The sequence below is a fragment of the Nerophis lumbriciformis genome, linkage group LG22 (assembly GCF_033978685.3).
Source record: "Nerophis lumbriciformis linkage group LG22, RoL_Nlum_v2.1, whole genome shotgun sequence".
Lineage (NCBI taxonomy): Eukaryota > Metazoa > Chordata > Actinopteri > Syngnathiformes > Syngnathidae > Nerophis > Nerophis lumbriciformis.
The window spans coordinates 42,054,339-42,069,958 of NC_084569.2; the positions used below are offsets into that span (position 1 = coordinate 42,054,339).

Genomic DNA, 15,620 nt, shown 5'->3' on the forward strand with positions numbered 1-15,620 from the left:
GTCTCTGCAAGGAGTGTTTGCAGTCAGCCAACCATGAAATATTTACAACAAACATGCATTATTAAGATACACAGTAAGTGATACAAATATGCTAATGGAAATAAATATGGACTGTGACAAGTTTATGTGCCAAACGTAAAGCTTGAGGTGAAAGTATTAATACTTGTCTATGTTAGGGATGGGCACTATATGCTGTCATAAATCATGATAAAAGCAGGGTTGTACCGGTACCAAAATGTATTTCCATACCTTTCGATACTTTTCTAAATAAAGGGCACCCCAAAAAAATGTCTCTATTGTCTGAGCACACTCAGTGGAAGGCTCAGACTCCCAAAATGCAACACGGAACGACACAGGAAGTCCTTCAACCGACAGCCATCAGACTGTATAATGTATATGTTCCTTTTTGACTGTACTTTAATGTATAATAGACTGTATTTATACTAGTCACATGTGAAGAATGTTGTATAATAGACTGTATTTATGTTATTCACATGTGAATAATGCTGTATAATAGACTGTATTTATATTATTCACATGTGAATTATGCTGTATAATAGACTGTATTTATATTATTCACATGTGAATAATGCTGTATAATAGACTGTATTTATATTATTCACATGTGAATAATGCTGTATAATAGACTGTATTTATATTATTCACATGTGAATAATGCTGTATAATAGACTGTATTTATGTTATTCACATGTGAATAATGCTGTATAATAGACTGTATTTATGTTATTCACATGTGAATAATGCTGTATAATAGACTGTATTTATATTAGTCACATGTGAATAATGCTGTATAATAGACTGTATTTATATTATTCACATGTGAATAATGCTTTATAATAGACTGTATTTGTTATTCACATGTGAATAATGCTGTATAATAGACTGTATTTATATTATTCACATGTGAATAATGCTTTATAATAGACTGTATTTATGTTATTCACATGTGAATAATGCTGTATAATAGACTGTATTTATATTATTCACATGTGAATAATGCTGTATAATAGACTGTATTTATATTATTCACATGTGAATAATGCTGTATAATAGACTGTATTTATATTATTCACATGTGAATAATGCTGTATAATAGACTGTATTTATATTATTCACATGTGAATAATGCTGTATAATAGACTGTATTTATATTATTCACATGTGAATAATGCTGTATAATAAACTGTATTTATATTATTCACATGTGAATAATACTGTATAATAGACTGTATTTATATTATTCACATGTGAATAATGCTGTATAATAGACTGTATTTATATTATTCACATGTGAATAATGCTGTATAATAGACTGTATTTATATTATTCACATGTGAATAATGCTGTATAATAGACTGTATTTATGTTATTCACATATGAATAATGCTGTATAATAGACTGTATTTATATTATTCACATGTAAATAATGCTGTATAATAGACTGTATTTATGTTATTCACATGTGAATAATGCTGTATAATAGACTGTATTTATATTATTCACATGTGAATAATGCTGTATAATAGACTGTATTTATATTATTCACATGTGAATAATGCTGTATAATAGACGGTATTTATATTATTCACATGTGAATAATGCTGTATAATAGACTGTATTTATGTTATTCACATGTGAATAATGCTGTATAATAGACTGTATTTATATTATTCACATGTGAATAATGCTGTATAATAGACTGTATTTATATTATTCACATGTGAATAATGCTGTATAATAGACTGTATTTATATTATTCACATGTGAATAATGCTGTATAATAGACTGTATTTATATTATTCACATGTGAATAATGCTGTATAATAGACTGTATTTAAATTATTCACATGTGAATAATGCTGTATAATAGACTGTATTTATGTTATTCACATGTAAAAAATACCTAAGTGATTATTGTTTATTGTGAGCGAACTGTGGTGCTGAATTTCCCCCAAGGATCAATAAAGTACTTTCTATACTATTCTATTCTAAATAAAATAGTAAACATACAAGACAACTTGTCTTTTAGTAGTAAGTAAAAAAAAAAGTCTGCTGACGTATGCAGTAACATATTGTGTCATTTATACACCTATTATTTTGTACACATTATGAGGGACAAACTGTAAAAAATGTATTATGAATCCACTTGTTCATTTACTGTTAATATGTACTTATTCTCTCTTTTAACATGTTCTATCGACACTTCTGTTAAAATGTAATAATCACTTATTCTGCTCTTCTTTGATACTTTACATTAGTTTTGGATGATACCACACATTTAGGTATCGATCCGATACCAAGTAGTTACAGGATCATACATTGGTCATATTCAAAGTCCAGGGACGTATTTACTGACTTTATAAACATAAACATAAAGGAAAAAAGATTTTGTGATGATAAAAAATATGGATGTAATCATAGTAGTATCGACTAGATACGCTCTTGTACTTGGTATCATTACAGTGGATGTCAGGTGTAGATCCACCCATGGCATTTGTTTACATTGTGACGGTGGTGAGCTATTGTATCCTCCTACGGTGTGTAGTGAAGCATGTTTAGCTATTCCTCATCCTCCAGTGATAATGTACGTGTAAGAAACTTACTTTATTTGTCGCCATAGAGACGAGGACTAGTGAGTTCGAAGTAGCTAAAACACTGTGGATGGATGTTAGCTGCTAACTAGCTAGCCATGTCTTAAAGCAGCTCTTCCTGAGGGTGTTTCAGTGTTATAACTTCACCTTTATCTTCACTTTTTACACCAAAATGCGTCCATTCTCCCTTTTCTGTCTACACACTGTGTCTGCTTGTAAGTACTCTGTGTGTGTGCGCTGTCCAACATGCTCCTCTGCTCGTAAAACCAGCAATGTCACCACGTGACGACGCGCCGTCATGCCTGTTAAAATAAATAAATAAATAAATAAATGGGGAAGCGGTACTTTTCAAACAGAGTATAGTAGCGTTTTTGATTCATTAGTACCGCGATACTATACTAGTACCGGTATACTGTACAACCCTAGTATGGATGCACCGAGAAAGACAGAATAACTTAGACGTATACAAGATATTTATGTATTTACTCCCAATTTTACACTTTTGTCCATAATGTACTCACCAGAGGTGTGGACTCGAGTCACATGACTTGGACTCGAGTCATGAATTTGATGACTTTAGACTCGACTTGACAAAATGTAAAAAGACTTGCAACTCGACTTAGACTTTAACATCAATGACTTGTGACTTCACTTGGACTTGAGCCTTTTGACTTGACATGACTTGATATGACTTGCCACTTTCCCCAAAATCCAAAGCTTAAAAAGTTATTTGGGAGCGCTCCGTATTTTTCATTTTCTTCGTCTGTCTATCAGCGTGTTATTCCTGTCAGCTGGTGTGCTGTCAGTACAACAGCCAATCAAATTAGAACTACGTTGTTTTCATCACAGAGCATTCATCCAATCAAATTGCAGGACAACCAATGACCAAGAGTTGTCCAACAACGTGCCAGTGATAAACAATTATGTTAAAGTTGGTTTCGTTCGGGTATAAAAACTACGACTTGGTCAACAAAAAACGAATTGCCGTATGCAAATCACACAGTTCGAATATTACAGACGGAGACGCAACAACTTCCAACTTCGTTCGACATTTGAAGTTGCACAAAGAAGGGTAAGTTTTGAATGTAAGATAACGTTTATTGGCTAAGTAACGTGACTTTTATTTGCTGTGTAGTTAAATCAGTGAGGCTGCAAACTCACTGCTAACGTTATAACCATAGACATCTTATAAGTAGACGCAGCATAGAGCGCTACTGCCTACTGGCGCAGACGAGGCGCGGGGCCGCCATCTTGGAGTGGTGATCTGCTCCACTCAGTGCAATTCATTTGGCAGGAACAATGAACTGTCAGCGCATTTAATTCATTTTACCTCACTAAATACCACTGATTTTCACCCCCTTTTTTGTCATACGTGTGTAACAGACACATGTTTTGGTGTGTTTTATTATTCATAGTTTGCTTAACAGTAATATAATATTCTTATACGCTATAAGTGACCAGACGTCCGAGATCAAAACTGGGAATATAATCCCAGAGAAGGGGGAAAAAAAACGGTAAACTATTTTTAAGTTGAAGAAACAATATGATTAGGTTATATATACATATGCGTGTATCCTACATAAACAATGTATGAATACATTAGATATCTATATATCTTAGGGACCTATAGACTGTATCTCTGTTGCTTCAGCAGCAGAGAGTTTATTCTGTCTTGACACTTTGTATTGATATTTTCTATTACATTCTTCTCTTAAATGATAATGTTTGCAGTGATTGTTTTATATGTATTATTTTATGTACCGTATTTTCCGCACTATTAGCCGCACCTAAAAACCACAAATTTACTCAAAAGCTGACAGTGCGGCTTTTAACCCGGTGCGCTTTGTATATGGATTAATATTACGATTCATTTTCATAAAGTTTCGATCTCGCAACTTCGGTAAACAGCCGCCATCTTTTTTCCCGGTAGAACAGGAAGCGCTTCTTCTTCTACGCAAGCAACCGCCAAGGTAAGCACCCGCCCCCATAGAACAGGAAGCGCTTCTTCTTCTACTGTAAGCAACCACCCGCCCGCGTAGAAGAAGAAAAAGTGCGCGGATATACCGTACGTTTCATTTCCTTTGTGTGTTTACATCTGTAAAGACCACAAAATGGCTCCTACTAAGCGTCAGGGATCCGGTTCATGAAAAGACGCAATCTCTCCATCCGCACACGGATTACTATTTCACAGCAACTGATATTCCTGTGAACCGCACTGTGGATACAACGGGAGCACGTACGGTGAATATTTGCACCACAGGGAATGAGAAGTCATCCTTCACTGTGGTTCTAGCTTGCCATGCTAATGGCCAGAAACTTCCACCCATGGTGATATTCAAAAGGAAGACCTTGCCAAAAGAGACCTTTCCAGCCGGCATCATCATAAAAGCTAACTCGAAGGGATGGATGAAGAAAAGATGAGCGAGTGGTTAAGGTAAGTTTAAGTTTACGCGAAGAGGCCGGGTGGCTTTTTTCACGCAGCTCTGTCCATGTTGATATACGTATGTTTGTGATTGCACATTTGCGTACATTTTGGGAGTGAACAGAGTTGTTAGAACGCTGGTTTTTAATATATTATTAAAGTTTGACTGACCTATCTGACTGTTTTTTTGACATTCCTTTAGCGCAGTTAGATGCGGCTTACAACACCGGGCGGCTTATAGGTGGACAAAGTTTTGAAATATGCCGTTCATTGAAGGCGCGGCTTTTAACCCAGGGCGCCTTATGGTGCGGAAAATACGGTACATAAGGATGGGTTGAACAATGCGTTGGTAAAGTAATAACAGGAGGTGAGGTGCAACGTATAGTCCTTTAAGTTGGCTGATAGTCTTTGTTGACTTCTTTTTTGAATGTCCGTGGTGTGTTGATCAAAGGTGAGTTTATTGTCCAAGGTTACGCCCAGGTATTTAAAAGTGTCAACTGTTTGTGTGTTTATGATGATGGGGTGGGCTTGATGCTGCCCGCGGGCCGGACGTTTGACATCCCTAGACTAGGACAACCTTAACCCCCTTCTGGATGGCAGGGTTGTGGGGAATATCATGACAAACTAAATAATGGAGAGTAAAAAACGGAAGGGGGATTATAGAAAACATTGACACACTCTGATGGAGCCATGTCTGCTTGCACAATCAATTCAAACAGTGGTACTTTGTCAAAGAAAATGAAGTTGCAACTATCCATGACGAGCCTTTCCTCCCCGCGTCCTGTAGTGTTCTACCTGCCACACCACCATGTTTGTCCATACACACAGCGAGTGTGTGCTGACACTGTAAACTAGCTCATCCATCAAACTGTGCCCGTGTGCCGACTGGAAGCAGGTCCGGAGCTGCCTGGCGGAGGACTTCTCAAGCACCATGCTCATTTCTTTTCCGAAGGTTCCAAAAACACACCCCACCCGCAGTCTTTCCCTGCATGACTATTCCTTCCAGCTTGCCACGCATGATAAAAGCCAGCGCGTGACTTTTTGCCCTCCCTTTTTACACAGCACTAGCAATTACTGCAACATCCATCACAGAACAGGCATCTCCTTATGTGGTCACATTCACTTCTCTACAACAGTCAAATATGTCAGAAAGGAATCATTAGACACTAAAGACAACTGTTAGTAACAACAACACTAAATTGGTATTATTGATCAAATAGTTTGTGTGTCCGTGTGAAGTCCATGTGCACTGGGGGATGCTTATTTCATTTTAGCGCAGATACATTAATTCCCTTTCCGGTTGACGTCACACTAGTCGTCTGCGGATCCTTACAACTTGTTTTTAGGTGTAATATTGGCACATAGGACCGTATTTTTCTGACTTTAAGGCACACTTGAAATCCTTTCATTTTCTCAATGTTCTTATAACCCGGTGCGCCTAATGTACAACATTATTCTGGTTGTGCTTACCGACCTTGAAGCTATTTTATTTGGTACATTGTGTAATGATAAGTGTGACCAGTAGATGGCAGTCACACATAAGAGATAGATGTAGACTGCAATATGATGGCAGTAAACAACACCACAACTTTAAATGTTCCATTGAGAATATAGAACATTACACACGGCACTCAAAAATCTGTCAAAATGTTTTAGCATGACTTTAGACGGAAATAAAAAAAAATGACAACATAAAGGAAGTAGTTGAAAGCTTCAATAATTATTTTGTAATTATTTTGTAAATATTGGACCAAAATTGGAAGAAAGGATTCCAGACCCAGTTTCAATTGAGGACTATAATGATACCATAGGGCGAAATCCCAACTCCATGTTCCTCAGTAATGTGACACAGGAGGAAATAGTTACAATCGTGAAAAAATGTAAATCTAAGACTTCAACTGATTGTAATGAAATTGATATGGAAACGATAAAAAAGGTTATTGAAGAGATCTCAGGACCATTAATGTATATTAGTAACCTATCATTTCAAACAGGTACATTTCCAAACAAAATGAAAATAGCTAAAGTCGCACCAATTTACAAGACTGGCGACAAACATCAATTTACAAACTATAGACCTGTTTCCTTACTTCCACAATTTTCTAAAATCATTGAAAAACTGTTCAATAACAGATTAGAGAGTTTCATAAATAAAAATAGAATACTCGAAGAAAATCAATATGGATACAGAGCTAATGTTTCAACTTCGATGGCTTTAATTGAAATTACAGAAGAAATTACCAATGCTAAAGATAATAAAAAATGTGCGGCAGCAGTTTTTATGGATCTAACTAAAGCATTTGACACAATTAATCACAATATTTTAATCAAAAAACTAGAACGATATGGCATCAGAGGGTTAGTCTTAAACTGGATAAGTTATCTAATGAACAGGAAACAATACGTGAAGGTAGGCGAACACACCTCTACAACGCTAAATATATCCTGTGGTGTACCTCAGGGATCAATACTAGGACCTAAATTATTCAATCTATATATAAATGACATTTGTAAAGTTACAAAAGATTTAAAGTTAGTATTATTTGCGGATGATACAACAGCGTTTTGTTCAGGAGAGAACACACAGAAGATACTACAAATAATAACAGAAGAAATGAACAAATTAAAAAGATGGTTTGACAAACACAGACTATCGTTGAATCTCAGTAAAACTAAAATAATGCTATTTGGTAACAGTAGAAGAGAAAGTCAAACACAAATACAAATAGACGGAATAGAAATTGAAAGAGTAAATGAAACCAAATTTCTAGGTATAATGATTGATGATAAATTGAACTGGAAATCTCACGTAAAAAATATACAACATAAAGTAGCAAGAAACACGTCAATAATGAATAAAGCAAAACATGTTCTAGACAAAAAATCACTCCATATTCTCTACTGCTCACTAGTGTTACCATATCTGAGTTATTGTGCAGAAATATGGGGAAATAATTACAAAAGTACACTTCATTCATTAACGGTGTTACAAAAAAGATCAGTTAGAATAATACATAATGTTGGATATAGAGAACACACAAATCCTTTATTTATTGAATCAAAGATACTGAAATTCTACGACATAGTGAATTTGCAAACAGCTAAAATGATACACAAAGCAAACTATAACCTGCTACCCAAGAATATACAACAATTCTTCTCAAAAAAAGAGGAGAAATATAATCTTAGGGAGAAATGTAATTTAAAACATTTGTATGCACGTACAACACTTAAGACTGTCAGTATATCAGTATGTGGAATTAAATGATGGAATGGATTAATAAACAATGTACTAATATGATCCACTTCAAGAAACTCTTCAAACTTAAAGTGTTTACAAAGTACAAAGAAAAAGAACCATGATAAACATTCTGAATTTATTTAACTCATCCATTCTTTCATTCTTTCACTCACAAAATAATCTTACTTATCTCAACATATGAAATGTAACTTACTTCACCAATTATTATTTATTTACTTATTTTATTGTGATTACTTATGGAGTATATTGTGAATAAATTGAGAACAGGAAGTGAACAAAAGTTTTAGCAACTGTTATGTAAAAGAAAAGGGGTAGGATTAAATAAGCTCTGCTTCTTCCTACTCCTTTTCCAACATGTTGAAAAGAGAAACTGGAGATTGTGATGTATCATGTTGTATACTTGCATGTTCCAAATAAACTCAAACTCAACTCAACTTTGGTAAGCTATGAAGCCGCACCACTTGATGGATTGTCGGCCAATTATGGCTACCGTAGTCAGAGATACAAGTATTATTATGGTGTGTGTGTATAAGGACGGCAAAATGGCACCCATTAGCAGACATATTATCTGATGTTTTGTTTCACAACATTATGCAAAACCAACTTTTCTTACCTTCTAATTTGTATTTGGGATCTGCATAAGTCCTGAAAATTTGCGCACGTCCACCACTGTAGTCCGTGCCGACACCGTAGTCGATAAGCTTCCTCTTTTTCTCTGTCTTCTTGTTATGTGACATTCATCCTCCGCTGTTGCCATTGCTAATATAAAGTAGTAGGGATGTCCCGATCCGATATTTGGATCGGATCGGCTGCCGATATTTGCCAAAAATTGCGTATCGGCAAGGCATGGGAAAATGCCGATCCAGATCCAGTTTAAAACAAAACTCCGGTCCGAGTTTTCCAACGCACCGATTTAAATAATACATTCCACTTTTCTGCTGCTCCCTAATTTCCGTTCCGCATTTTCCAGCACACCTTCAACACATCCACAATTCTCACGCAGTTGCTTTTGGCTGCTGGCATTACACGACAGGCTCTTCTCACTCTTTCCTGTGTCTCCCTCTCACAGACAGCGAGCGCACCTTCTTACACACGTCACGTCACACGTCACACGTCACATACGTATACGTCCTCTCCCAGCAGAGAGGTAGCAGCATGGCTAACGTTAGCTGTGATGCTAGCGCAGCCGCTAAGGTGCGCGCCTGCTCAAGCGTCCTCTGCGCACGGCAAATCTATGCCACGCACAAAATCTAATAAAAAAATAAGCGCATAACAATTTTCGACACACGGACACGACAGAGACAACAGTTTTCGTCATCATTGTTCAAATATTGTGACGTCTGTTGAGACGCTTATCTCCATTCGGTGCCACACGCCCACACCATCAAAATGCAAGGCAAAAATTTCCAGATCAACACCGTATGAAAAAATTAGTGATCTTTTTAGTTGTGATTTCCTTCTCTGCATGAAAGTTTAAAAGTAGCATATATTAATGCAGTATGAAGAAGAATGTTTTAATGTAGACATGCAAGCCTTGAAAGAAAATGTTGAAAATCAAGACTACATTTCCTGCAAATGGGTGCATTTCTACCCTATATTTTAACTTTAGATTTATTCTCATATCAAACTCTTTTGGCTGTCTTTTAGACACTTACATCCGGCGCCCCCCTCCACACCCTGGATTATAAATAATGTAAATAATTCAATGTGATTATCTTGTGTGATGACTGTATTATGATGATAGTATATATCTGATAGTATATATCTGTATCATGAATCAATTTAAGTGGACCCCGACTTAAACAAGTTGAAAAACTTATTGGGGTGTTACCATTTAGTGGTCAATTGTACGGAATATGTACTTCACTGTGTAACCTACTCATAAAAGTCTCAATCAATCAATCAAAACACATAGAATCATCATACTGCTGTGATTATATGCATCAAGTGTTCATTCAAGGCTAAGGCAAAATATCGAGATATATATTGTGTATCGCAATATGGCCTTAAAATATCGCAATATTAAAAAAAGGCCATATCGCCCAGCCCTAGTTTCAATGATGCCATTTCTGTTTGTCATGTATAATTTTGTCTATTTTGTGTTTATCCTTGAATAAACAGGTCAGTTTCTTGTTACCAACCATTGTGTATTATTCAAACTCCCCTAATTCAGCTGGCTAGTTGTTATCAAGAGTACTAAAACCCTTTTCAACATGATTCTGACAACTAAGTAGGCTAAATAACTTTAAACTTTAATACATGCTCGGATAGGCCAGTATCGGTCAGTATCGGTATCGGTCAGTATCGGTATCGGTCAGTATCGGTATCGGATCGGAAATGCAAAAACAATATCGGTATCGGAGCGGACGTGCAAAAACCTGGATCGGGACATCCCTATAAAGTAGTGTAAAGTTCTTACTTTTATCTGTCAGTAAACTCACCATGAAAGCGCTAAAACATACCGGTGTAGTGACTTTACATTATTCACCCAAGGAACTTTAGTTGTTAGAGAGCTCCGGTCACGGGACACATTCCGGGCGTTGTTGTTGCACTTGTGAGCCACGGATGAGGAGATGCTGCTCCGTTTTTGATTGAAGTAAAGTCTGAATGTCATTAAAACGGTTAGCGCCATCTTTTGACACTTTTTCCACTCCCGTCCTTGCACGCTACACCGCTACAACAAAGATGACGGGGAGAAGACGCTGTCGCAGTGGAGGCACATAAATAAGAGCGCCCACAAAACGGCGCATCCTGAAGAGACTGTCAGAAAGTGAGTTGAAGATGATGTGTAGAACATCATCTATGCAACATTTTGAGCAAAGAACCATCATTACATGTTATGTAGACCACAAGGAAGTCTTTTACATTTAGAAAAACATCATAATAATATGACCCCTTTAATGCGCCTTGTAATCCGGTGCGCCTTTTGTATGAAAATAGACCTGAATAGACCCGCTCATCGGCAGTGCGCCTTACAATCCGGTGCGCCCTATGGTCCGAAAAATACAGTAAAAGTTGAATAGTTAGTTTTATTTTTGTCACAGCCAACTGAGCAGCATGGCTGCAGTATAAATGAATATTTATGACTGAATAAGTCATCCTTGTTGTTATGCCTAAAAATAACTCAAGCTGAATTTAAAAGTTGAATGCTAAATTAGAGCCACTGAATATGTGTATGCTTTATAATCCGATTAGTCAACTAATCGTTAAAGGGCAATTTTGCCTATCATTCACAATCCCTATATAAGACAAGAACACATGTTTTTATTTGTTCATGCATTCTAAGTTGTAAAATAGGGTAAGTAGGAGGTGGCTAACAATGCAGCTAAGGAGTACCGTATTTTACGCACCATAAGGCGCCCTGGGTTATAAGCCGCGCCTTCAATGAACGGCATATTTCAAAACTTTGTCTACCTATAAGACGCCCCGTGTTATAAGCCGCATCTAACTGCGCTAAAGGAATGTCAAAAAAACAGTCAGATAGGTCAGTCAAACTTTAATAATATATTAAAAACCAGCGTGATGTGGGCGCGCATGGAGTCGTATATCAACATGGACGGAGCTGCGTAAAAAAAGCCACCCGGCCTCTTCGCGTAAACTTAAACTTACCTTAACCACTCGCTCATCTTTTCTTCATCCATCCCTTCGAGTTAGCTTTTATGATGACGCCGGCTGGAAAGGTCTCTTTTGGCAAGGTCTTCCTTTTGAATATCACCATGGGTGGAAGTTTCTGGCCATTAGCATGGCAAGCTAGAACCACAGTGAAGGATGACTTCTCATTCCCTGTGGTGCGAATATTCACCGTACGTGCTCCCGTTGTATCCACAGTGCGGTTCACAGGAATATCAAAAGTCAGTGGAACCTCGTCCATGTTGATAATGTTCTCTGGCCGGATCTTTTTTTCAGCTATCTTGTTTTTACAATATGCACGGAAAGTAGCCAGCTTTTCTTGAAAGTCTTTAGGCAGTTGCTGTGAAATAGTAGTCCGTATGCGGATGGAGAGATTGCGTCTTTTCATGAACCGGATCCCTGTCGCTTAGTAGGAGCCATTTTGTGGTCTTTACAGATGTAAACACACAAAGGAAATGAAACGTACGGTAATATCCGCGCGCTTCTTCTTCTTCTACGCGGGCGGGTGGTTGCTTACAGTAGAAGAAGAAGCGCTTCCTGTTCTATGGGGGCGGGTGCTTACCTTGGCGGTTGCTTGCGTAGAAGAAGAAGCACTTCCTCTTCTACGGGGAAAAAAGATGGCGGCTGTTTACCGTAGTTGCGAGACCGAAACTTTATGAAAATGAATCTTAATATTTATCCATATATAAAGCGCACCGGGTTATAAGGCGCACTGTCAGCTTTTGAGAAAATGTGTGGTTTTTAGGTGCGCCTTATAGTGCGGAAAATACGGTAGACTATTTTGCTCATAAAGCCCTTGAAAAAAGCGCCAACAATGCTCCATGTACATCTTGTGGCCTAAATATTAACAAGTATTAGCAATAATATTATTAGCGCTAACGCAGACAAACTATTTTAGTCGTGCCGTGATCACAGAGAGCTAACTTGCTTATGGTGCTATGTTGACATACTGAGCTGGTGAGCTACTGCATCGCCTCTAAACTGGTGAAAGTGAATTCTAGATGATAAAGCATGCCTCTCACCTGGATAGTACAATGTTGTGGACATAAACTGACAAATTGATCAACTTTGACAACCAACTTAGACTCGGAGATATCAAACAAGGGAAGACTAAGTGATTATTACATTTTAACAGAAGTGTAGATAGAACATGTTCAAACAGAAAATAAGCAGATATTAACAGTAAATGAACAAGTAGATTAATAATCCATTTTTACAGTTTGTTCCTTAATAATGTGTAGAAAATAATAGGTGTATAAATGACACAATATGTTACTGCATACGTCAGCAGACTAATTAGGAGTCTTTGTTTGTTTACTTAGACAAGTTGTCTAGTATGTTCATAATAAACATATGTTTCATGTACCCTAAGATGTGTTGTTAAACTAAAGACAATAATGACATTTATTGTGGTCCCCTTTATTAAGAAAGTATCGAAATACATTTTGGTACCGGTACCAAAATATTGGTATGGGGACAAGCCTACTTCTAAACAAGTTGAAGAAGGGGTGTGCTCACTATTTAACCAGGTCCTGCTGGGTGTGCTCAGCCTGGTACTTGCAGACTGTTTATTCCAGGGGTGCTCATTACGTCGATCGCGATCTACCGGTCGATCTCGGAGGGTATGTCAGTCGATCACCAGCCAGGCATTAAAAAAATAGTCCTAAAAATGAGCTATCATAAATCTTCACTATGACGTCACTTTCGTCACTTGATTGACATTCACGGCACCCGAGGGTCTTCTGAGATGACGCTGGCTGCTGGCAGCTCATTAAAATTACCGACTGGAAGGCGAGAAACACTTTATTTCAACAGACTCTGGCGCCGTACCTGTCGTCAAAACTCCAAAGACCGACTGCACAGTTGCACAATAAAAGCTCTGCTTCATCCTGCCTGCGCTACCAAAATAAGAGTCTCAGAAAGCTGGCGTGCACAAGCTAGCAAGCTACGGAGTTTGCCGACAATGTATTTCTTGTAAAGTGTATACAAAGGAGTACAGAAGCTGGACAAATAAGATGCCAAAAACCAACCACTTTCATGTGGTATTGGACAGAAAGGAGGACTTTTTTTCTCCTCCATTCGAAAATGCGGACGTTATCATCACCACTGTCTGATTCCAATCAATGCAAGTCATCACAATCAGGTAATACACCAACTTATATTCTTGTCTTCATGAAAGAAAGGAATTTATATGTGTTAAACATGCTTGTATTATCTTTAACCACCTTTAAGTTGTTAACAATATTAACTATATGTGTTAAACATGCTTGTATTATCTTTAAACACCTTTAAGTTGTTAACAATATTAACTATATGTGTTAAACATGCTTGTATTATCTTTAACCACCTTTAAGTTGTTAACAATATTAACTATTTGTGTTAAACATGCTTGTATTATTTTTAACCACCTTTAACTTGTTAACGATATTAACTATATGTGTTAAACATGCTTGCATTATCTTTAAACACCTTTAACTTGTTAACAATATTAACTATATGTATTAAACATACTTGTATTATCATTAAACACCTTTAATGTATTAACAATATTAACTATATGTGTTAAACATGCTTGCATTATTTTTAAACACCTTTAACTTGTTAACAATATTAACTATATGTGTTAAACATGCTTGCATTATCATTAAACACCTTTAACTTGTTAACAAAAACATATATTTCATAAATAAGTAAATATAAATGATATATATGAATGAGGTAGATCCCCACGACTTGATCAATTGAAAAGTAGCTCGCTTGCAGAAAAAGTGTGAGCACCCCTGGTTTAGTCGTTAGCGGTGGACTCACAGTGAATCCTTTCAGTCTTGTACCACAGCATGTCCATCAGTTTCAACGTGAGGCAGCAGAAACCATTGAGACTACTTGGCTATCGCAAACTAGCACATTTTAATTCTAAGGATTTAAAATGTTGTCTTTCATTTACAATCCTTTTTTTTTTTTTTATGTTAATGCATCCTCAATTGTAAATAAATGTTAGTACAAGTCAGCCTATTCCGCCTATAAAGCACTCTAAAAACATCCAAGCACTGACATGAACATTTTATATTGTGAAGTGAAAAGCAGCGGTCAACCAAGCCAAGATGGCTGTTGTGCAGACCTATCTGAGACACAAGATACTACAGCTAAAAAGCACATACCAGCAACAACAATCTAACTAGATCCCTATACTCCATCAAAAAAAAGATTTGTCAAGTGATATCATAGATCATCAACATTGTGTATGTGCTGAAAGATTCATTTATGATTGTTTATCAAAATATAACTATAGATGTCAACATTGTATATGTGCTGAAAGAATAATTAGATTGTTTATCAAAATATAACTATAGATGTCAACATTGTGTATGTATCGAATCATTGTTAATTTAACAAGGTTATCCTTTCTTCAGCAACACACCAACTGCTTAGGTCATACTTTGTGAGAGACAACAAAGAATACTTTGGGACAAATGATGATCCAGAACCTTATATTTTTCAGCCTGAATATAAGAAGGATGAGCTACAAGTTTCAAACCGATGAAGCTTTCATGAAACACTAAGCTTCATGTAGCAGTATTGCAAACACTAAACAAAAAATACGAACCTCTTAAAACAATCATTTACTGTATATCATCTGCTCTCACTGGGATGTTTATATCTTCCCGTTTAGATGAGCAATTATTCATAACCCACA

At 36.7% G+C, this 15,620-nt stretch overlaps 1 protein-coding gene across 9 annotated transcripts in view; it reads right to left on the minus strand.

The window, feature by feature from the left end:
• LOC133615351 (RNA binding protein fox-1 homolog 2-like) overlaps nt 1-15,620 on the minus strand; it is a 153,099-nt gene that overhangs the window by 80,002 nt on the left and 57,477 nt on the right. The gene's annotated exons all lie outside the window — the stretch shown is intronic.